The sequence below is a fragment of the Anabas testudineus genome, chromosome 9 (assembly GCF_900324465.2).
Source record: "Anabas testudineus chromosome 9, fAnaTes1.2, whole genome shotgun sequence".
Classification (NCBI taxonomy): domain Eukaryota; kingdom Metazoa; phylum Chordata; class Actinopteri; order Anabantiformes; family Anabantidae; genus Anabas; species Anabas testudineus.
In genome coordinates, this window is record NC_046618.1 from 15,192,752 (window position 1) to 15,216,361 (window position 23,610).

The 23,610-nt window shown below is 38.3% G+C and overlaps 1 protein-coding gene across 1 annotated transcript in view; it reads right to left on the reverse strand.

Annotated features, from left to right (window-relative positions):
• Positions 1–23,610, reverse strand: part of pde4d (phosphodiesterase 4D, cAMP-specific) — a 78,538-nt gene that overhangs the window by 47,961 nt on the left and 6,967 nt on the right. The gene's annotated exons all lie outside the window — the stretch shown is intronic.

Genomic DNA, 23,610 nt, shown 5'->3' on the forward strand with positions numbered 1-23,610 from the left:
GGTAATAATAAACATAAAAAGAAAAGTCACTACAAAATGAATGTATGAGTGACTTTGCATGCATGTCAATTTACACATTTGTGTGCAAGTTGTGTTGGCAAGGAAGTTATGAGTCGAGTTTGTGGTTAGCACGCTAAGGTTGTGTCTGTGTGTTTTGCATTAAAAGTCATAGCTGTGGCTAAGCTCCAGTTGCTGCGGTCTGAAAAACAGGATCCAGCACTGCTTCTTACACACATCCTGCCCAACACACACGTCAGCAGCCTCTCAACTCCTGCCAAAAGTCAAACCACCTCACAGCCTCTGTAAGCCTGCACCTTCAGCCTCAACAGCCACTCTTGACTAGGGCGGAGGAGAGCTGAATGTTGAGGAATCTGCTTGCGGGAAAATAAAAACAGATATGCAGTTCTCTAGAGGGATGTGGGCAGTTTTTGTGTGTAGAAGGGCAGAGCTGACACTTTAGGCAGCAATACAGGGAAAAAAGAATAATTTAAGAGGCTTTAAAGATTAAACAAGAAAACACTGAGCACCTGCTATTCATTATGTACACAAAGAGAAGCATCAACTCTCCTGTCTGTCTCAGATTTAGACTTAAAACAATAATACTGTTTCAGACCTTTAACATACAAATGGAAACTGGTTGTAGTGCTCTAGGAATAGAACACATACTGTATGATCTGCACATACTGTATGTGTGTACATGCAAGTGGAATTGCATAATCTGAGTCCCTGTTTGGGGGCTGTCGGCCCCTGTTGGCTCCTTGCTACTCGACACCAGTGAGCCGTCACGACTCATCCTGCAACTTGAAAGAGAGACTGCAGGAGAGAGAAAAAATAAAGAGAGTGTAAAGGCAGGAAAAAATAAATGCACACAACAAGAGAGGGGGTGACAGTAAAAGAGAGAAACACAGATGGAAAGAGAAGGTAGTAGGGTTGAGGTGGGTGTACAGTACATGTGGGCATCTTTAGAACAGCTTTTCTCATAATTTTTTCATGCCAGGGGACCAGAAAAAAAAAAACGGTAGGTGGGTAAATGTGCAAGGTAAGACTGATCAAGATAAAAGTAAAGATGAAATGAACCATGCTGCTGTGACTGGGACCTTGAAATAACAACATTTCACAGCCTTAAAGTACTGGCACAATATTAACTCGTCCTTATCTGTGACCCCTGCTTGTAAAGAGAACAATGCATATTCCATCTACAAAAAAATCACATCATATTTGAATCAGCATGCCTTTTCCATTACATTAGTGGTCTGACATGACTCTCTGCGACTGTGTATCGGGGGAAAGGGGTGGATTACACAGCGGAACAAGTTCATATCGATTTCACGTGTACTGACATTTAGCAAAGTACTTTTCTTCATTTATCTGCAGATCGATTGTCCGGAGAAGAAGGAAGGATGAGCAACCTCAACAGTCATAACATCGAGCTGCTCCAACAGCATCGACTGCCAGTGGCAAGAATATTGTAGCTACAGATTTTTACAAAACAAAAAACCATGCAACTCCTCAGGCCATAAAGATTTGGCAAGGAACGTAAGGTTTGTGACAGGAAAACGGTGTTGTGTACGAACACTCATTCGCATTACAGAACTTCCACACTAAGAAAATTACAGGAATTTGAAGCTCTAGCTGTTACGTAAATCTTAAAATCCTACATACTTCGCATTCACACGGGTAAGTAAATCTCTAGAGATTGAAAGAAAACTGGGGCCTCATGCATGTTTTGTTCCTTTGAGGTAGGCCAGCTGTCCATCATTCTGTTTGTCGCTGTAGAAAATGCCTTGGGCCTGGTCCTCCTCTTGCCATTCACAGATGGTTATGCAGTGGCATTTCAGCAAAGGTTAACTCATTCCCCCTTCAAATCAGATATTTGTAATTAGATTCCCACATCTAATGGGGACACAGAAACTTCAAGGGCCATTTGTTGAATCTTTAAGTGGCCAAAAAGAAAAAGAAAAAACGATTACTTGTCGAGTGGAGAGGTATTTTCAACTGATGTTAAGGCAGAATTAACTTTTTCTGAGGCGTACAACAGGACAGATTGGTGAAACACAAACACAGTATTCAGCATATACTGTTTGCTGTTTGTTTCACATCAATTATTTCACTTTTAAGGTGATGAAAAAAATAATATAATATGGGAAAAGCTATTTTGAGTAATAGCACCAACATGTCATCGCAATTTAAAATAATAACATTACAACAAGACAGTCCCAGACTCACACAAATATAAACATGACTCAAAAATAAAACCAAAGTTCAAAAGCATATATACTGTATTTATGTCCCAGTTTGTGATGATTCATTTTCACATGGTGCAACAGAAAAGAGACTAACTCCTCATTTATTAATCATCTCCATCAGATGGTGGCTCAAGCTCAAAAAGCATCATGACTATCTGGTTAAAAACCTGTAAATGGTGATGCCTACTTTGACTGGTTCATGAGGCTGTATTGCACAGATGGGAGTATACTGAAATATCAGTGGTCCATAACCTGAGGCAATCTCCACTATAACACCATCTGGTAAGGACGGGTCTCATTTACAGTCGGTGCCATAAACTCTGCTCTTCCTTCTGATTTCTTCATTACCTCATTGCACTAACACAGAAAACATCACTTTTACCTTTTTTTTCAAATGCAAATACTTAAATCAATAGGAACATGTTGCAAATGAAATACTGTGTACACTGTTATTTACACATGCTGTTCTATGCTGGTTCTGATTCAATAAAACATGTACTTGTTCATGTTAGTCTTTAATATATATCACAGCTATAAAACAGCACACAGTATGTTCATAAACTGAACTGCTGACCAAAAATGTCAACCCAGTAATTTTGACAACGTGTAACATGAGCAGGATATGCAGGAATTTACTGCAGGCTTCGGTATTCACACTTGACGTCACACAATTGGCATAGACATGTCTGCACAAGCCATAAACACGTGCAAGTTACATATTACAGATACTTTGCTTTGGACTGGTTAGTATGTGATTAATTTGGTTGTAAAATTTCAGTGTTAACTGGTATGCTTAAATGGGACAGAGTCATTGTTAATCACATTAATTATGATTTTCTTCTGTGACAAGTCATAATTTCCTCTGTGAAAAACAACAACAACAAAAGTCTAAAATCAGGAATGTCTTTAGTTACAGACAAAATTATGACTTACAGACAGTAAGTGCACCTAAAACAAAATACAAAAATATAATTTACCAGTTAGTTTAAGGTTATTTAAGGTTTTTTAAACATAAATCTAATTGTTAAATTTACTTGTCAATGATGTGCCTTGCTCAAATTTAAACTAGCATTACAGTGCATTTACCTAACAATTGCCCTGGCTCATACTAGGCGAGGGTTTCTACAAGTGGACACCTCTATAATTAGTGTCACGTGATAAACGTTGTTGATTTTCGGCTCTAATTACCTAACATTGCATGTTACACCTAATGTCTGTTGTGGTTTTCACCTCTGAGCTGTGAGGACACTTCTCTGAACTCAGGCTTGTAAAGATGTGGAAAAGTGAAAAGTGCATGTTGTTCACAAATGTGCTGAAATGGAGAGATGCTTGCTCATACTGTCACACACAATCACAACATCACAGCTACCTGTTTCACAAAGTCTACAGTATAACCATGTTGTGTTGTTGAACCAGTTTGCTCCCACTCTTGCTATTAAAACATCTGTATCCATCGCACCCAATAGTCTGTGCACTTCCATTCCCAGTCATGGTATCCGCTACGTTGCCCAACCACTCCAAAAATAGACTTTTCCTGCATTGCACCAACATTGTGTCCCTGTTGCAGTCAACGCACTCTACTGGCTCCCCCTGCACTGGCTCACTAGCCTGAGCCTTAATCAAAGCAATGGATAGACTGAGAGTCTATCTGGGTGTTATGAGTAATTCCTCAGGGGTGATATGACCCAGTGATGACCTCTGGTGATACAGTAATTACTGTAGGCTCAGGGGAAACCACGTCTGCTGTTACACTGCACGAATGATGAATAATTTTACTTAGATCAGTTTAGTGTAGTTTGATTTTAGGCAGTGTTTCTCATTTAATTTTAGCACTTGAGATAAAATTTACAAATTGGTCTTGTTATTGAAGAACTAATGACTTTCACGTTATGTCCAGCCACTTATTTTAGTATTTCATGTGAAATGAAGTTCTGTTTACAGTATCAATGTCACCATGTAAGCATGTAATTTCCTGGTACAGTGAGAATTTCCAAAATATTACACATTCATCAGTTGAAATAAAACCAAAAGCTGCTTAGCCTATTCCCAGAGCCATGCTAAAAACAGCAACAGATAGAAGAAGGAAGAGGACAAAGCATTTAAAAATAAATAAATAAATAAATCATTTGAACTAATGACAGAGATACATTTTACAGATAAATCTGTAAACCACTGAAAAAATATGCAAATGACTTGAAGATATGAAAAACTATGTTAAAGAAAATATGTGTAACGGAAATTCATAGCACATTTCTTTCTAGCTGCCCTAAATTCCATTAAAGCGCATGAATTATGGAGAAGGAGGAGCATGTAGGAGAGAGCCTTGTGGGGGACTTGTGTGACATTAAACTGCCCAAGTAATTACACATTAGGAGGAGGTTTGTAGGCTGTAAAATGATCTTACTGAAAACAGCTTAGTCTGTGACATTCTGTATGTCTGCAAACTGCGGAGGAAACCACCAAACTCAGAACAGCACACACCCTCCTAAATACTCACACAACAAGATCATATGTAACTTTACATTCAACACGGTAAAACAGAAAGTGGCTGTGTGAATCAAAACTACAGTAGTAGAATGCACAGGAACGCCACGGTTATCAGATGCCATAAACTATTAAAGAAATGTAATTTAATGTAACAAATTTTATATTTATTCAAAGTAAATACAACATAACAAACACATAACACAGAAAATAATGGGCTAAACTGAGATATTTTCAGTATTTTTCAGTATCTATTCTTACTCAAACAGACACAAAATGAATGCAGATTGATTTAAAAGCCTGACAAAATTATGAGTTATTGTGTAAAGGACTTCCTTAATCAGAGGTAAGCTTGTGATCGCAACATTATTCTCCAAAATCTAGTTTTCAAGTGTCACATTTTGGAGTTTGGAGTTTAGGTAATTACAAAATGACGTGACAGCACTGAGAAAAATAATAATTCCTTCCTTCTCAACAACTGAAAGTCTACATTAGAATTACATGTACCGTCACCTCAATCAAGGAATTCATGCTAGTCCCATTTTACAGTGATGCTTTTTATAAAATACAGTGTTGTACAACTGAAGATGGACTGGGAGGTGAAATTGAGTTTTTAGATGTGTAAAGATTCTGTGTAACTGTGGGAATTTGAAGTAAGGAGCATCACTGCAGGGCTTGATAAAACTGTGTGACATCTCTGCAAGGCTCGCGATAAGGTTAAGGTTAGCAGGATGAACAAATATGACATTCTCTGCTAAACTGAAAGCCAATCATTCATTCTCACCCAGCTTCCTAACAGAGGAAAATAGTTTCTTTGGTTGATGGCTGATGAAATTAAGAACGGGTCAACATAAAGTAAACAGTGCTTCATTGTTCACATTTAAACATAAAAGTTAAGTCCAGAAGAAAAAGCAGAAAACGTACAATTACATGACTGTGTGTGTACTGGATATCTTTGTGCACCAGGCTAATAAATGGGCGAGTGAGGAAAGAAATATTAACCACAACTCTAAATTTTATCACTTGAAACACCGGACCTTTATGGCGTGAGAAAAGATCAGACACAAGGATCTAAAAATCTAGTGTACTGCTTTTATGGAAGAACAACCACAAAAACATTCTCTGAAATGTGACTGCTGGGGAAACTGGGGATTCAGCAGGGAAAAGCACTAAGCAAAAATATCCCCCGATCAGCTGAAGAACTTCCCTCATTAGCAGGTATTTATCCCACTGAAGAGAAAATTCCACCCACCGACCTCTTTTATAAAGCCCCCTGATGTTCAGTGCTTTCTAGGAATTATTTTATAATGAAGTGGTATAGACGCTCATCAGCAGTTACTGGTTTCCCATATTTCTAGGAAGACTTTTCAAAAACCTCCAGAGAACATTTTATAACATTTCTGCCTCGGGTGGGTGGAAGCAGTAATGTGACAGTGACAGCATAACAAGTTCTGATAGACAATAAATACAAAGTCCTTTTACCTCCTCAAAATATATTTTAAAATATGGATAATGAGGCCAGTGTTAGTGGAAAAATGACAGCTAAAAATAATACATCAGACTTTTAGGTTTAAAATAATCTCGCAGAAACCAACAAACATGACTGCAGGTTTAGCGGCAGGTTTAGCGGCTGGTTAGTGTAGTGGTAACATCACTGCCTCCCATGTGGGAGACTGGGGTTCAAATCCCAGCTGTGGCCTGTCTTCAGTAGGGGTCCTTAGGCAAGACCTCCTCACGCTGCCCTGCCTACCCTTGTACCTTGTAATGACTTGTAAGTCACTTTGGATAAAAGCGTCTGCTAAATGTAAATGTTTACAGGGAATAGGCCTATGTGGCCCATTTTAGTATCCTAATACCGGAGACGGACATCCAATCCAATCCAATCCAGTTTTACTTATAAAGCAAAACATTAAATACTCCAAACGTAAATATTTAGAGTGCAGATTGGTTTCAGCATTAATTAATATGTACAATAACATAAATAACAGTATTTATAATAATAATCTGTTTTATCTATATGTAAATTCAATATGTACCTAAATTCAATGTGTGCCTGCCCCGCAAAACGCTGTCTATTTATGCTTATTAGTGATGTAGTACCTCCTTGGTGCATGATTCTGTTCTCTTATTAGTGACCAATTATAAAGGAGTACTCATAAAAAAATCATGTTTTCTCCAACTGTGACTCCAGCTGTTTTACAGGACGTTATGAGTGGGTGGGGATGGATGCATGGAAATACAGACACAAAAAAAACTACAAGGAAAGCACAGGCAAAAAGACAAGGAAAGAGCAAAGCAAGGAAAAAATCTGAAAATGAGAGAACTAACAGAATACTGATTGGATGTCTCACAAGTTGGCTGCACTGTGGCACAAACTTTTGAGCCCTGTATCAGCACAAAAGATCCCCTAAATCCCACCCAACTCCACGGCTCTAAAAATTGCTACACTATGCACATACATACAGCGAAACGAGGAATGGAGAGTGAGTGAGAGAAAAGGCAACAGTGTGAGAACAGCATAGTTACATAACCAATAGAAACAGCATGGGAGCTACCAAAGGGGAGCTCCTGGGCTTCTGCAAGTCGCAGAATGACGCATTGCCAACATGCAAACACACACACACACACACACACATATACATCTTTAATGCAGCAAATGGCACACATTCATGTTGATGTGCTCCATGAAAGAGAAGCCACTCCCATACATTTATCAGGACTTGGCTCACAGCATCAGGAGTGACGATACATTTATTACAACACTGGCAGCATCCGTGCAGCAGAAGAGCAGATATGCAACACTACAATCAATTTAATCCATAACCTATATAGAGAGCATAAACAATGGAAGTTGAGAACCAGTGGCATAGATAGAAAAAAATTTATCTTTGGATACATGTTCTCTTTCAGCACGGACTCTTAAAGTGACATGTTGGCCTTTCCCTACATTATCAGAGAGAACAGACAGGTTTTGCTCAAGTGCTGCAGTAGATGTCTAGTGCTAGCTGTCGAAAGGCTGGTCAAACACCAGCCATATCAAAGTATTCACTTACTGATTATGTATGCATATGACAACTGTGGATGAACACAGATTCATTTTAAAAGGTTAGCTCCAAACATTGATGGATCCTTAAAATCATTTGCATGTGAATCTTTTTCTTATCGGAATTATTGAAATATTCCTGAATTGCTCGTAATGGTGACACAAAGTGCATTTCACCACCCTGTCTTTTTATTTGTCTATCTAGATGACGAGTGCTAAAACGATGCTAAAAGTCAAATGTGTCTTTCTCTTCTCTTCAGCTGTCTATAAACATAAAGCATGTCTCTCTAGTGATCAATCTGCTTCGGTAGTTATTTTTACACCAAAGCATGACTAGAGGCACACAAACTTACACACAAGACACACACAGCACAACAACCGTAAGCTGGGATAGGATCGACTGATGAGTTACGAGGAAAACAACCTGCATTCCTCCCATCTGGGAATGTAAAGGCGGGCTGCCACAGAGCACTTTGCTCCAAACACAGGAAATCAATATCCTGCAAGTTAATGAGATAGACCCCCTAACCTCAGCATCTGATTAGATAAACAGATTAGCAACAAAACACAACACCACCATTAGGTGAAAGCAGTGCAGACACATACTGCTCATGGCAGTGCCATTATATGGAGTGGCAACCTTGCAGACAGTGATAAACATAAGCTGAGATTTAATTATGTGGCTGATTCTATTTTGCAGAAGATAATTCTCTGTGTTTCATTAATGTTATGTCTACATGATTACTCACAGTTATGATAGATACACTTGAAGAAATAGTCAACTAGTCCTAGGTCCAAAAAACCCAAGAAACCAGTGATGATTACATTACCTTTTGAGGTATCTCATGTTCAGATAAAATCTCTGCTACTTACCTAAAAAAAAAAGAAATTGAGGGAGGGAGAGGAAGGAGAGGGAGAATGAGGGACACACAAAGAGACAGAAGTTATCGGAACAATCTAATGACTACTGTCAGATGTAATTTGCTCTTAACAAGCACATTGTGTATGACTGAATTCCCTCCTCCTCCTGCTATTTAGTGGACATACCAGACACATACACACACACACAAAGCAGACCAGCAGGGAGTGTCTATCAATATGTAGCGAGAGAAAACTGCTCTCTTTCTTTCTCATTTTCCACCCCTATGTAAACCTATTGATCTGACTTTGCGCTCCTCCTCTACCCATTATCTGAATGTCTTCCTTGATAAAAACACATACAAAACTATAATGGTGCCACAAATTATGTCAGACCAGCTTTTAGGTTACCTTGAATGTCATTAAGGATACAGGATATCTACTGTAGTCTCATTCCTACAGTACGTTCCTGTCGCCTCACTAAGACATTCAGCCAAAGGATAGATGGAAAAATAATCATAGTAACAGAATATCTATTTTTGTACTGTATTGTCCTACTAGCAAACAGTAGAATCTTAGCATTAATGTAATACGATTCAACATCAAATTTAAAACTGCACATTTCAAGCTACACTGGAAAAAGTTTGGAAGCACCTACATAATTACATGTTCTTATTATGTTCTGTTGGTTTTATTCAATCAAGTGGTTGTAAAAGGATCACAAAACACAAAAAGAGAAGAATAACACATGAGTACATTAATGCGCATAGAATACCAGTCAAATTTAATTTGTATATTAAACTTTACTTTAATCAAAAACTGCATTTTGCAGAGATAGCTGCCCAACACATTTGTGGCATTTTGTTGCCACAGATTTGATTTATCTGTTGTTCCTAACAGGCAATCTGTAGCACAACCCAAAGGACCGCTGTGCAGGTTGGGAAGTGTTCCCGAACTCCAGCTTTCACACCATCTCAGCGGGGTACACATCTGGTGATTGAGCTGGCCAAGCCATCACTGACAGTGTTTCAACAGCTATGTTCTTCCACTATTAATTCCTAAAATGCTTGTGGTCATTCTCCTGCTGCAAAATTAAGTTTTTTCAAATCAGTTGATGGCCAGAGAGAATGGCATGCCCCTTCAACATATCGTGGCATCCATGCTTATTGAGGATGCCTTGCACATGATGCAGATCATCCACTGTCCCGGATTCCTCAGATCATTACTTTTCCACCTCTGTGCTTCACTGATGTCAGGTGTGCATTTATCATCTTTTCATCAGCTCTGCGCTTGAGCTCTGGAAAGTATGCTCCTTTCTTGGACCCAAAAACCTCAAACATGGACTCAAACAGTCATTTATTAAAGTCAACTATTTGTGCATGTTGACGAACTGTAACCTTTTCTTCTTATTTGCCAGCTTTAGTAATTGATGGCTGTAATTTATGGCTGAGTCTTGTCTGTGCATACGGTTTTCTCTCTTAAATGATGCAGCCAATTCAGAAACAATGAGACATTTCTTTCTCAAGTACAACTGCTTGGAGGTACTTCTTACTTCTCGGACAGTTGTGCACTTCCTTCCACTGTGTTTACTGTACTGACTGGATCCAGTTGCAACATGTCTCTGGAGACTATATTGTACACCTTTTAAAAGAAATCTTTCATTCCTTAGCTTTATCTTGAAGAGAATAACCTTCCTTTTCTCAAGACAAATATGGACTGACTTTTTGTTTCTCTTTATCAAAAATAAACTGAAATATTTGGTTTACTGGACATTATTATTAACTTATTTTAAGATGTTTTAACACCTGGGGACGTGCGTGATTAAGACCTTCCACATTTGCATGTCTGAAGAAAAACAGATACTGTAGTCGCACAGCCTGTAGCAATTGGTAGTTGTTTTGTAAAAGTTCATCTTTGAAGTTTTAGACAGTTCACCTGCTGATTAAATTGTTACAGATGAATGAGGAACATGTTTTATCTGTTTTGGTATTTTTGGTATATATTTTTTTACATTACAGTGTCCAATCTAATAATGTCTAACAAAACTTCTAGCTGTGCTTAAAACCTAATTTCTAACACTCTCTTATTATGTGAGTATCAACCAGATAATAACCGTGTGTGAGGTACGTGTTCAAAAACAGTCTAAAAACTAAAGACGTACAAACCCGGTACTTAAGCTAAGATGATATTAGGGTCAATGTAGAATATGTAGGTAAAAGCCAAACTGCAAAAATATTGTGGTGTTTCCCAAAAATAATTTTTTAAGTCACCAGTTGAGCTGAATGTTTTACTCCTCTGTGGTGTCACGAGGAGACATGGAATCTCTTCATAGCTACAGAGGTGTTTGCATGAAAATCTGGTTGTGTTTTAGTTTCTATTTATGCAGATTTAGAGAAAATTCTAAAGGGATAACAAACTTTTAAGTGTCACTGTATGCTGATGACACATAGCTTTACGTGGCCATGGCTCCTGAGGATCCATAACCAATTGGTGCTCTGATTATGCCACAAAATCTTTTATAGCTTAGCCATGATAAAACTGAAATGTTAGTTATGAGTTCTAATGCTGATAGGGAAACTCATTCTAAAATGAAACCCTGTATGACTGGTCCCTGAGCCAATAGGCTAGAGACCTCTGTGTCATTATTAAATCAGAATCTAACTTTAAGGTGCTCTGTATCGATCCACATTTCTCACCTGTCGGCATATTTTTCCCCGTTTCCCTCTAAGACAAGTTGACAAGATATCCAGTTTCAAATGTCAAGCAGGCACATTAACCAAGCTGAATACAGCATATGGCTTGACAATTGACAATGTACATGCAGCATGACAATGCAGCAAAAATGTATCTGTGAGTCTAGAGAGTAGGATAGACAGTGTTTGATACAGAGAGAATCAAAGCCAGACATACAGATATGATGATAAGCAGGGCCTTAGTAAAAGGATACAGGAAACTACCGTCTCACAGCCGAAGCAACCACATTAAATTTAAGATTCTGACCTACTCTTGAACACCTATTATGTCACTATGTTGTATCCAACCACACACTCATTTTTGATCGCGTTTGAGACTTTTGCTCAGCTTTAAAGGCAGACCCAAAGATTGGATTATATTGTTGTGCTATTAAATCACAGTATTATTAATCACAGTCCATACAGTTTGCTGTCTTGTAACCCTGCATGATGGATTCTTGTAAGAAAATTACGCAAAGAGACAGCCTTAAATATTACCTTCCTTGCTGGGCAAAAAACCTTTTAGGGAATAAGCTGGCAGAGACGTAACATCATCCGTCAAAATTTATCAAGGTGAGCAAAGAGGAGCAAAGACAACAGTGTTAAAGACCTTGGGACATTATACAGGCTCTCAGACTCATTTCTCACCACAATGGCCACAATGAAAACTGAAAAATAGAATGGAAAACAGCAAGCGCCTATATATAACTAATCCAAGACCTTCTATTGCAAAACTGAACTCTGTGTGTGAATATAAGATGGATTCATGTGTGTGCTCGATTGCATTGAGAGAATAGGGAGTAAATTATAATCTCTCATTTCTGTCATGGTTAATACCATAAGTGACCTTTGCCAAAGCTCAATGATTCACAAAGCTGGGCATCACTGGGACTTAGATTGCACACACAATGAGCTCATGCTATACTGCATGCATTTGGTGCCAAAGGCAAGGCTGAAAGCTACAGTGAGTAAAGCATGTTCTGCTCCAGCACTTTGTAAAGGACAACTCTCTTCAGTTAGCTGATTTTAGGTTCCTGTTTCTGCGGTGACTAGATTGGCTAGTGATTTATGGCATCACATAGTCATCACCTCCAAAGCGTCTGGTGCTGGAGTGAAGGGCGACAGCTTGTGACTGGGAACAGCTGTGAAAAACAGGTGTGCGCTTCTCATTATGGCCATACCAAGATAATGACAGCTTTTAATCACTAGCTCTGGATAGCAGAATGTACGAGTCTGAAAAAATTCTACGCAAAAAGTTCTGGTGCTAAATCCCATTTTAACACAAACTAAAAGATATCTTCGTTTTCCAGGATGGCCTGGAACCATCTAATCATCTCTTTTCACTCTACCTTGTCTGAGGCATTAGAGGTAGAAAAGTGAAAAATCTGATGGAGGTTGGGGAGGATGGTTTAAAGAAGAAAAAAAAAAACAGGAAAAGGAAGCAATACAAGTCTTAAGCCTTACCTCGAAGCAGTACTCGCTTAAGAACTTAAGCTCCACAACAAACAAAGATACCAGACCGGAGCTCTACCTAATCGTAGCAGCTTATTCTCTATGACTCTGTCTACAATTGGGAACAAACCAATAGCTGCATTCCCACCGCTGGCAAAGTATAAGCATACAAGTAAACGCACATACTAACAGTCAAATGTGTACTGCATACAAGGAAAAACTTGCACAGTATACACACATCCATACTGGCACACCTTTACATTTTGTGTGCATCAACATCAACCAGCAAAAACATGTCAACACACACACACACACACACACACACACACACACACACACACACACACACACACACACACACACACACCAACAATCGCATCACCGACTCCATTCAAGTGGGGGCTGCTAAAAAATGTATTAATTGAAACTTATATGAGAGACTGATTTAGTCATCAATATGTAGGATTACAGTTGAAGTGCTCTCATGAATAAGCAATACTAGCGACAAATACGGTACCTTCAATTAACTGCAAATCATTGCTCTTTCTCTGCAGCATATGCATCAAGTTCTTGCCAATTCTTTCTCTTGCTGAAACTGATGAAGATGCAGATCATGTGCAATTATACAGCATAATGATGCAAAGGTGATGGAAGGGAATATATAGAAAATACTGATGTCATTCTGACATCTGATCCTAACTACTTTCACAATCAACACTGAGTGGCCAAACAAACTTGCAGATGTTGATGGTGGTCTGTAGGGACTGTAGGAGTAAGCTAACTACACAGATCACACTTCTGTTTTTCTCAGGACACAAGAATGTTCAGTTTAATTTAGGAAGACAGAAATAAACAGTAAAGAATTTAAAGTCGAGAGATACTTAATGGTTGTGCTCATTTGTATAACACCCAGCCTTATTGTTTGAATTATGATCATTAAAGTCCTTGAGGTATTTCTATACAAAGTGGCATCTACAATAAATCAGTTATACAGTTAGGAAGGGATTCATTACTATGAATGACCCATTGCAAGATAAAATACAATATAAACTGCTGTAGGCTGTAAAGGATGCCATGCTGTGGATATTCTGTGGCTATCAGTACATAGCACTCAGTTATGTTTACAAAATACTTTTACTCTCAATGGGGTGTCCATCTGATTGTAAATTAGGTTCCAAAGAAAACATATGCCAGTAATATGTAATGATATTCAAATATTACACTTTCAACAAGCTCCATGTGATGCTCAGATTTCAGACTCTCCTAATAAAAAAGGTTTCTTTTTCTTTCAGTTATAGGATAACAAAAACTGGGATATGATAGAAACCTCTGCAAATCTTACATTGCTTTACAGAGCTCATGTTAAAATGCTTTCAGCTGCACCATACCTAAGCACACTGGAGTGCAACTTAAGAAAATGGTCTATGCATTGTAGCCTGCTGATGCATGCTATTGCTATTGCTACTCTATTCCTGCTCTAATAGATCTTTTATCACCATTTGCATCATACAGCAGCAGCTCAAAAGCCCATCAAAGAGAGATACTAAGAGACATACTGTGAATAAACTGTCTGGTCTATTCTAATCACAAAGAAAACAGGGAACCAAATATGTAAGGGAAAACTAAATGCTGCTGTATGCTGTGATAGCAATGGAAAAGGAAAACACTGAAATAGACAGATATTCCAATTCAGTTTAGAGAACAAACAAGAGTAGTTCTTTCAAAGGAGAAATCACAGTTGTGCATATTTTATCAATAATCTGTTGTATTACAATAAGCACAGGAGGGAGATTGTATGTTTTGTTCAGTGGATCATTTCCTGGTGCAGCACATCACCATATCTCAGTGGCATGCCAAAGCCTCTTTCATGAAAACTTTCTTGGATATATACATATATTTTCATACTGCAGGTAACTTCTATTTAACAGCTATTGCTTTATTATATACTGCACAGCGTTCTAAAGAGTAAAAAGAAAAGGACATCAGTTGTATTACAACAGTGTGGTTACTTCATTGGCTGTTCTCCAAAAACACAGATTACCATTCCCTTGATGCAGTTCCCATGCTTTGTCCAGTGGAAACAGGTTAAGTCTAAACAAAGAAGTCAATGCAGAATCAGGCCAATGACGCACAAGACAACAATCCCACTTTCATGTCTTTTCCTCCACTCCTTTTTTCTCTCCCCTCAAACTCCCCCTCTCTGGCTTTTGAGATAAGCTTTCTGTCGAATACCAATTTTAAGGGGAAGATTAAGCAGTTCTGGTTCTCAAATCAATTTTACCCCCCACCGCAACAGCAGGACAAGCACGTACACATACACACCACACATTTCAGACGTGGCCTTGCCCCGCTTTAATCAAACACACACCAGAAGTAATTAAGAAAAGCTGTGGTATGATAGCCATTATTTCCTTAGACAAATATCAGGGTACATGAGATTCTAAAATTAGCTCCTTATTTCTAGCTTGTTTATATTATAACACAGAAGTTGTGCAAAGTTGAAAATATAAACACACAAAACTAAACCAAATGATCGGGAATTTATACAAGCACGTCAGAAAACAAACTAAACATTGCATAAGAGTTCTGGGTGAAATTAAGGTGTAAGCACCTCAGATTAGACAGTGTTGACAAGACACGCAATCTAACCTCATGCCAAGAAGAGTGAAGGGACCCAGAGATACAGAAAGGTCATCTCTCCACAGGAGAGACAAAAGCACAGGGAGTTTGAACACAAAGCTTTCCAACAAGCTTGGACAAGCAGCACTCCCTTAATGCTGTTGGCACAAAGACTTCATTTCCAGGTTATGAACAGTTCTCTTCACTGAGAAGCTTATTGCATTCCAACGTTTACATACAGTACATCCATGATTGTGTGTGTGTCTGTGTGTATGTCTGTGTTTTTGCATGTGTTAGAGGTCTGTGTAATACCATGAACCTCAGGAGAAAAAACTAAATCAGAAACATGCGATCCACCTATAGTGGATATAAAATTTCATAAAAAGTTAATGCAGGCTGGAAGCAGACAGTGCAGGAGATTTTCATTCAGACCAGGTCATTCAGAGTTCACGATGTGTGAATTGCTCTTCAATGTTAAAATGGTATACAATCTATGTTCACGGTTGAAAGGACACAAACCACTTTCTATCCAAAGCAGCACTGTCATGTTGTTTCTTTACGGCATGTATCATTTCACAGGTCTTCATATATAAATCTGATTCTTAACACTCATCTGAATCTCACTCTACAGGAACTGAGCTCTGTAAAGGTGAACATCTGGAGGGTTTTTTTTAACAAACCTAATTGCTTTTACTGCAGCCTTCACAGAGGTAACACAAATGTGATGGGAGTCTAAAAACCAACACAACACTGTTATTGCAGTCTGGGAGACAATGGAGTGCTTCAGTACATGGACGGTGAATGAATTCAGCAAAAATGACGCCACATTCAGTAAAATATGTGACTTTAAAAAAAAAAAGAGTAAAGGCAAGTATGATACTACACTATGATCATGCTGGCTTTATCTGTCCCACTGGCTACAGCTTGTACTATTGAATCCAGCTAATCTACAGCAGACAGCTATAACTGACAGTACTTCTTGTCCAGAATTAGTTTTATCCTTTCCTGACTCAGAGCTGAAAACTAAGACTGTGTTGACCACACTGTACTGATATTTAAAGCTTTCGAGTCTGAGAAAAAAACACATTATGGGATAGCAACAACTCAGTGTGCTGGCCATTGTAATTACACTGGTTATTTCAACAACTGCAATCTGTAATTCTCTTGTCAGTCATATTTCCAAAATGGTTGTTGCCCCAACATCTTCCACAGACAAATACCACTGCAATAATGAAACCCTTTCAAATCCTACTGCTGCAAACAATACAGATGTCTCACTTTTTGCCAGCAATGAAGGCGTTCAACACAAATACTGTATATATCACTTATTAGCATAAGACAATTTACATTTATTGTCTCACAAGACCCTGTATGTTATGATAGGGTCTTTGCCTGTATGCCTGTGTGACGCTGTGCGCCTGTAATTGTGGGGGACGTTTGGTCCAACTGTCTTCCTGTGTGTTTTAGTTTCCATGTTTACACTGTGTGTGGGCATTTCTAAAGTGTGCCGCTTTAGGTAGTGAAATGCAGACCCTGTTCAATTTGCTCCATAAGCTAAGAATGTAATAAGAGATGTCCAAAAACAAGAATCTTTAACGTGTTATTGAGAAAAATAAATACGAATAAAAATAGATGTATTTGGTTGGCTTTAAAAGAGACAAATGTCTTGGAAAATGAAAGAAAAAAGACAACAATCTGTGTGGTCAGAACTGCTCAGCAGTTTACATACTCATCCTATGAACTTACAAGTGGCAAGAAAAAGTATGAACCTTTTATAATTGTATGTTTTTCTGCATTTATTCATTATTTTAGGCACAATGTATTTGTTAATATTCTTTGACTTAGTTGATGATCAGATCACATTTTATCACAAATAAATGCAGAAACCATGAAATGCCATAAGGTTCACATACTTTTTCTTGCCACTGCATGCTCCTATCTTGTCTCTCTCCTCGGGTTTTACAGTTGCACTGGCCAGGAGCATCTATTTAAAGCCATGAGGTGGTCTGAGGTAGTGATTACTTTCAAGTACCAGCATTAACCCTTCCACTTCGTGCCAACATCCAGACATTTCCTGAATGCTAGCAAAAAGACCTTATAAGTGCTGGCAGACACAGTACACATAGCTCGTATTGCCGCACACTCACAAATGTATTTCTATAAAAAGATCTCTCCACAAAGTGCTGGGAGAGTCATTAAAAAAAGTATAAATACCGAACACAAAAGATACATGTATTATGTAGAGTAGTTCACCAAACCAAACACGTCTTCTCTGAACACTCAGGACAATTACGATTATGAGCCCAAATATTCTGTTAAAAACTGTGTTTTATTATATATGAAAATGAGAATATCTATGATTTCTTTGAGGCATTATGTAAAACAATCACAGAGAGAAGCTAGGATTACAACAAGGCTGATATGTACTATATCTATCTTCATAGTACACAACTTAATATACAAGATGAGCACACCTTTCTGTTTTATACTAACACAAGACATTTTATATTTTCCTTGTTTTACATTCTTAATTGTTCCATTTTCTGACATTGTGATGTAAACTTTCAGTATATATTTAAAAGTACACGAGCAAAACTAGTGTTACAATTAACACTAACAACTGGTTACAAGTAAAACTGGTGCTAAATTTATTTTAGCATTTAATGCTAAATGTATTTTAGCATTAGTTTAAAGAAATATTATAGTAATAATAATTTTCAATCATTTACATGTACGGATTTCTTCTAGTTTTCTGGCTCCAGATGTGATTACTGCAGAGTTCAATAATCGTATGGTTTCCTTTGACACACAAACACTCTGCCACTTCCAATTTTGGTGGTGCTAGGCAGCTTGACAGAAAGTTACACCATCCATCTCCGCTCTCCTTATCCTCTGAACTTTTCCTACTCTGTGACATCTACCGACTTCACAGTAATTCCTCTAAACCACCTGCTTGTTCACAGATAAACTTAACACACAGGCATCTGGCCGAAACAGCAAACTAGTAGCTCTGCGGCTTCTTTACCGTGTATATGCTATGACATATCAAAAAGTCACATAATTATATTACTCAATTAATTTGAATAATTATATTTTTGATCATTCTAATTAACAATTAACAATTACAGAACAGATTTGTAGGTGTCTTCTGATGCCACTAACATCACAAGACAATTTGCAAGTATAAATACTGAATAGTGACAAAACAAAACATCAGACACCCTGTTTTTGCACATGCACACAGAGTAGTACACACACAGCTTCCTGAGAACAATAAGAAACTAGGTGCAGGCCAATTACCTCATATTCAGAGCACCCTATAAAAATAAAATATAATAAATTCTCTTTCTTTTTTCTTGTTTCATTACTGCATGTAGCAGCACTGAATTGTGGCAATCAAAGGAGACAGCCTCAGTGGTCAGACAGACACGCCGAAGACTGGTAATCAGGATAAGTACTGACACAAACAAGCACTTGTAAAGAATGACATACACACAAACACACACGTGCACGCACGCACACACACATTAATACACATGCATACAGATTTATATGTGTGTATATACATAATGCACATACACAAAGGCGCCCATGAATCCACCAGATGTATTTGCACAGTCTATATTTACACACACATAGACACACAAATGTGCGCACATAAAAGATGAAAACACACGCTCATAAAGAGCAGGATATTGGAAGCAGCTGTGTAAAATGATCAAGGGATGACATCAATAACAGGATGGCTCTCACAACACAGGAGGCAGCTGCATCTTAATTGGACATGCAACTCATTAGAGCTGCTAAAGGTGGACATTGTCGCTCTGTAGTTAAGGTTCCATTCAGACAGACAACATAAGGTGGATTCAAGAAGCTGGATGAATCACAAATGCAGATGAGAAACTGATGAGTTGCGACTGTCCACCCTAAAAATACAGGTGGGTAAGCAGATTGGTTTGATTTGTACTACATGTCCTCAGGAGTCGACCTGTTTTTTCACACTTTGCAACAACAAAAAGCAGCAAGGTCACAATTCTGCCTGGCCGCTGGGAGTCACAGGAGTCTACAATTTCTTTGTCCTTCTACCTCTTCCTGTCCTACATCATCTTTGCAATTGCTGCATGGATGACATGATGCAACCTGCAATGTCATTACACATCTAGCTTAAGACCTCAAACCTAGAGGGAAGTAAACTAGACTGAATTCAAAGGGATGTACCAGGGCTGGGGATCTTGTTAGATGATGGAAGCTTACCCCGAACTCTGATGAGCCATACACTGTAAATGCTTTTTCATGCTGCTCTTCAATATCAGACCAAACCTTGAGATGCTGATATGAGATGCAGACAGAATACCTATTGTGTAGTAGTAGCCAGAGGAAAACAAAGGGTGAAAGAGCAGTGTACAGAAGAAAAACGTAAGGAGGGTAATAAATTCTCACAACTTTCTAGGCAAGGACAGCGTTTTTATTTCCTCTGCTTTTATTTTTACAGAGAAAGACTACAAGTTCCTTCAGGGCATTATTTCTTATGCAGACATCGATTGCACATCCTTTAACAGATAGTGTAAAACACTTTTTTCATTTCTGTGATAAAGAGGAGTCATCCAGCTTTGCCATCTTTGAAACACATAAGGCATCAAAGTTAACCTAATTGTAGTAAATTACTTTTTGTTTTGTCTTACACTCTTATTTAGAATTTCAAAGCTAGAGGAAAGGTTTTCTGTCCATAAGTTGGCAACAGCAGCAGAAGGGTAGGTTTTGTGTGTTTGGCATGTCTATAGAAAAACAGGTATTATAACTTGAGATAGTTATAGTTTGAATTGTTTCTTGAATGAGATGCGCCTGCCAACAATAACAGACGTAACCAATGGATTTACCACAGCCGTGCATCATTAATGGGTCTCACCTCAGGCTAATAAAGCTCTCTTAGCAAAGATGAAAGCTTTAAACCACATTCAACTGTCATTTTGACTCATGAACATTTTCTCGTTCTGTTATTAGGAGGTGAGAAAAAGGAACGGAAGTGCAGCCAGTATCTCTCAACCTTCAAAGTGGCAGTTATCAGATATGCACAAAAGGGTACATGGCCATCTGCAGTCCATTACAAAAATCCTCAGCTATTAAAAACTTCCCTTCACATTGCACTTGTCTTCTCAACTCTCCCCATCCTCAGGCAATTCTAGTGTGGCTGTGGTGCAGCTGCATTTATCATAGCAGCCCCCTAATCAGCCACTGAAGTCTTCCTTAGCAACCAAGTCAAAGTCCTGGTGGTGGAAACAGCGTTAACACAACACTGAAGCTGAACATACTGAAGGTGTAAGCAAAATAATTCAAGAAAAGATTAAGAACGTGGGATAAGATACAAGGACGGAGGGTGTTAGAGCAGGGAAAAAAAAGATACATGTGCAACCATGTGTATCATATATATGAACTTATCTCACCTTCTTGAGATCATCATCCCCTTTTTCTCATAGATTATTGGATAAAACTGAAATCAGGGTAGCAAAGGCTAAAATGTGCAATATTTTCAACTGTATCACTGTAAAAAAAAAATATATATATATATATATTTCTAATTATATAACTATAACTTACTATTATTATTTCCAAAATGCCAAAGTGCCCCTTTATGTTTTATTCTCTTCACAGCCATTATCCTGCAACAGACGATCGACCTGTCCAGGTCATACCCAGTGTTAGCTGGGATCAGCTGCAGCTGTCCTGTGACCCTCAAGGATAAGTGGGTATAGCTAATGGATGGATGGATGGATAACCATTATCCATCTGTCTGAATGTTTACTTTGGGAAAAGGGTTTACATTAAGAAAACCTCAAAATTAAAGCAAAAAAAAATAAATAGAATAAAGAGCTGTGAATTAAACAAACCACAGTAGATGTACAGCTGACATGTTGGAGCAAGCACTAGCAGAATTTTTAATGAATCAAAAAGATATCAACATATCAAAAGGGCTTTGATGAAGCCCTGCAGCTGTGGCCTCTTCAGCCCAGATTCATTCTGGTCATCATTTAATTAAATCTTCTAGTGCAGTAAACACTGCTAACACACCTTCATGTGTCCGGACCTGTCAGATGCAAATGATTATCAATATGCACACAACCCTTTATTTCAGTTCATTGAAGACCTGCCGAACTGAACTGAATGAAACACACGGCTTCAGGAAAAAAAAAAAAAAAAGTCTATTTAGTCTCAAAACTTTTAATAGGTAAAAAAAAAATCTCTGCAAGCAGAACTGGAGGCGGTATTAGTTTCCCCACTGGTTTGCAAAAGGGTTATAGAATTTGACATGTAATGGATGTGAGCCTGACTACTTCTGGCATTGCACAGGGCCTGATGATCACGATGTGAAGAAAATGAAAAGCGGAGGAAGGAGGCTGAGCTGAAAGGCCACAGAGGCTCACCGGAGATTGGACAGACTCAGATGCACAAATGTGGAAGAATCCACTTACAAGCTTTTTTCCAAATCATAGAGTACAAGTTGGTTTGTGGTGATCTCTCTGTCTGTCTGGCAGCACATTCAACACTGACAGAGAACGTGTTATGTGTTTGTACATGAGGTAAAACCTGGTCATTTAGAAAGCTTGTGTGTCTGATGTGCAGAACATTACTTCTGTTCCTCCATTAAGTCAGTGAATGCACATTTATTAATCTTTTACTTGACTGTGTTACAGTTTGTGTATGTATTTGACTAACTCGGAAATGAGAGATATTAATATAGGTTGTACATTGGTGCCAATTCAGTCATGTATCGGTTGATTGGTATTGGCTAAAATAAAATTGATCAAAAGCCAGTTTTTTCTTTAGTGAACCAAATGAACGTGTTTTGTCCATCTCAGCCTGCTTTTCCTCACAGCTTGGCTTGTATGAGTGAAAATATCAGCGTGTGAATGTGAAAACCAATTTGGGCACATTTGCGAGTGACTATAGTTTTGCAGTACACTGCTATGTATCGTTAGCGAATGGGAGTGTACAAAAACAAAACAAAATCTGTACATACTGTCAGAGTTTGTGAGAGAAGATGCTCCACTCTGTAAACTGATTTTGACTTGCTTTCAAATTTTCAAGTGAGAGCTTCTTTTAAAACCTGGCTCTTTTCTTCATGCAACTCCTTCGTAGAATCTCCTAGGTAGAGCTCACTCTTTCTTTCATTTGAAACTCTTTTTTTCTGAAGATGTAGACTGTTACGCAGTCATTTGAGGTTAGCCAATGCCCACTACACTCAAATACAATGTACAACACTGAGTAGAGCATCAGGAGTTCTATTTATAATTGGGCTGTGTGGCACCGATGTATTATTAATTTTCAAATGAATCCTCTTCTGTTCTATAACCCCACACTAAATGTGATGATTGGATTACAGCAGGAAGGGTTGTTTCCTTTTTACAAGCGAGGTATTATCGTTGGTATGACAATTTTAGTATATCAAATATGAAAAAAATACTTCCTCTAGCCCTCCCTTCCTCAGTCACCCTTCTCTCTTTCACAGTCTCTCAGTCACACAGTTATATAATCTTAGTTTTCTCATTCAGCTCAGCCAACATTGACTCGGCCACTAACACAGAATTCAAAGTCAAAGCTGAGTCATATAACTAGCGTCCTGCCTAATCTCTAATAGTGAGATAATCATACAGAGAGAGTGTGTGTGTGTGTGTGTGTGTGGGTATTTAATAATGTGCATGTATTGTATGCAAAACTATGTGTATGTGATCTTATTGATTTGACTAAATTTGCCAATAGAAAACCTGTCCAGTGATGATATGTCACACAACAAGCACAGTTAACACAGAAGCACTGCTCAAATGCTTATATGTATGCAAATCACAGTTGCTCTATTCTCTCGTGTAGAGAGCATGCAGGACTGATAAAACCTTGAGAATCCTCCTTGCTTCTCAGCATGACGGCGGCTGCATTGCAACGAACGGCACCTCAAAGAAAGAGAAGGTAATTACGTAAACAAAGATAAAAATAAAATGTTAGGAAGGGATAGATTAGGAGGCTGGGAATACAAAAGAACAACAGGCAAAATGGCGCTGCCTATTAATAGAAATGTCATCAAAAGCTACAAGCAGAGGTGCTGTAGAGTCCAATTTCACCTGGAAAACTCACTGTGCAAACGATGAAAACACTGTGGACACTGTCACTGAGGAGGTTTCAGTTG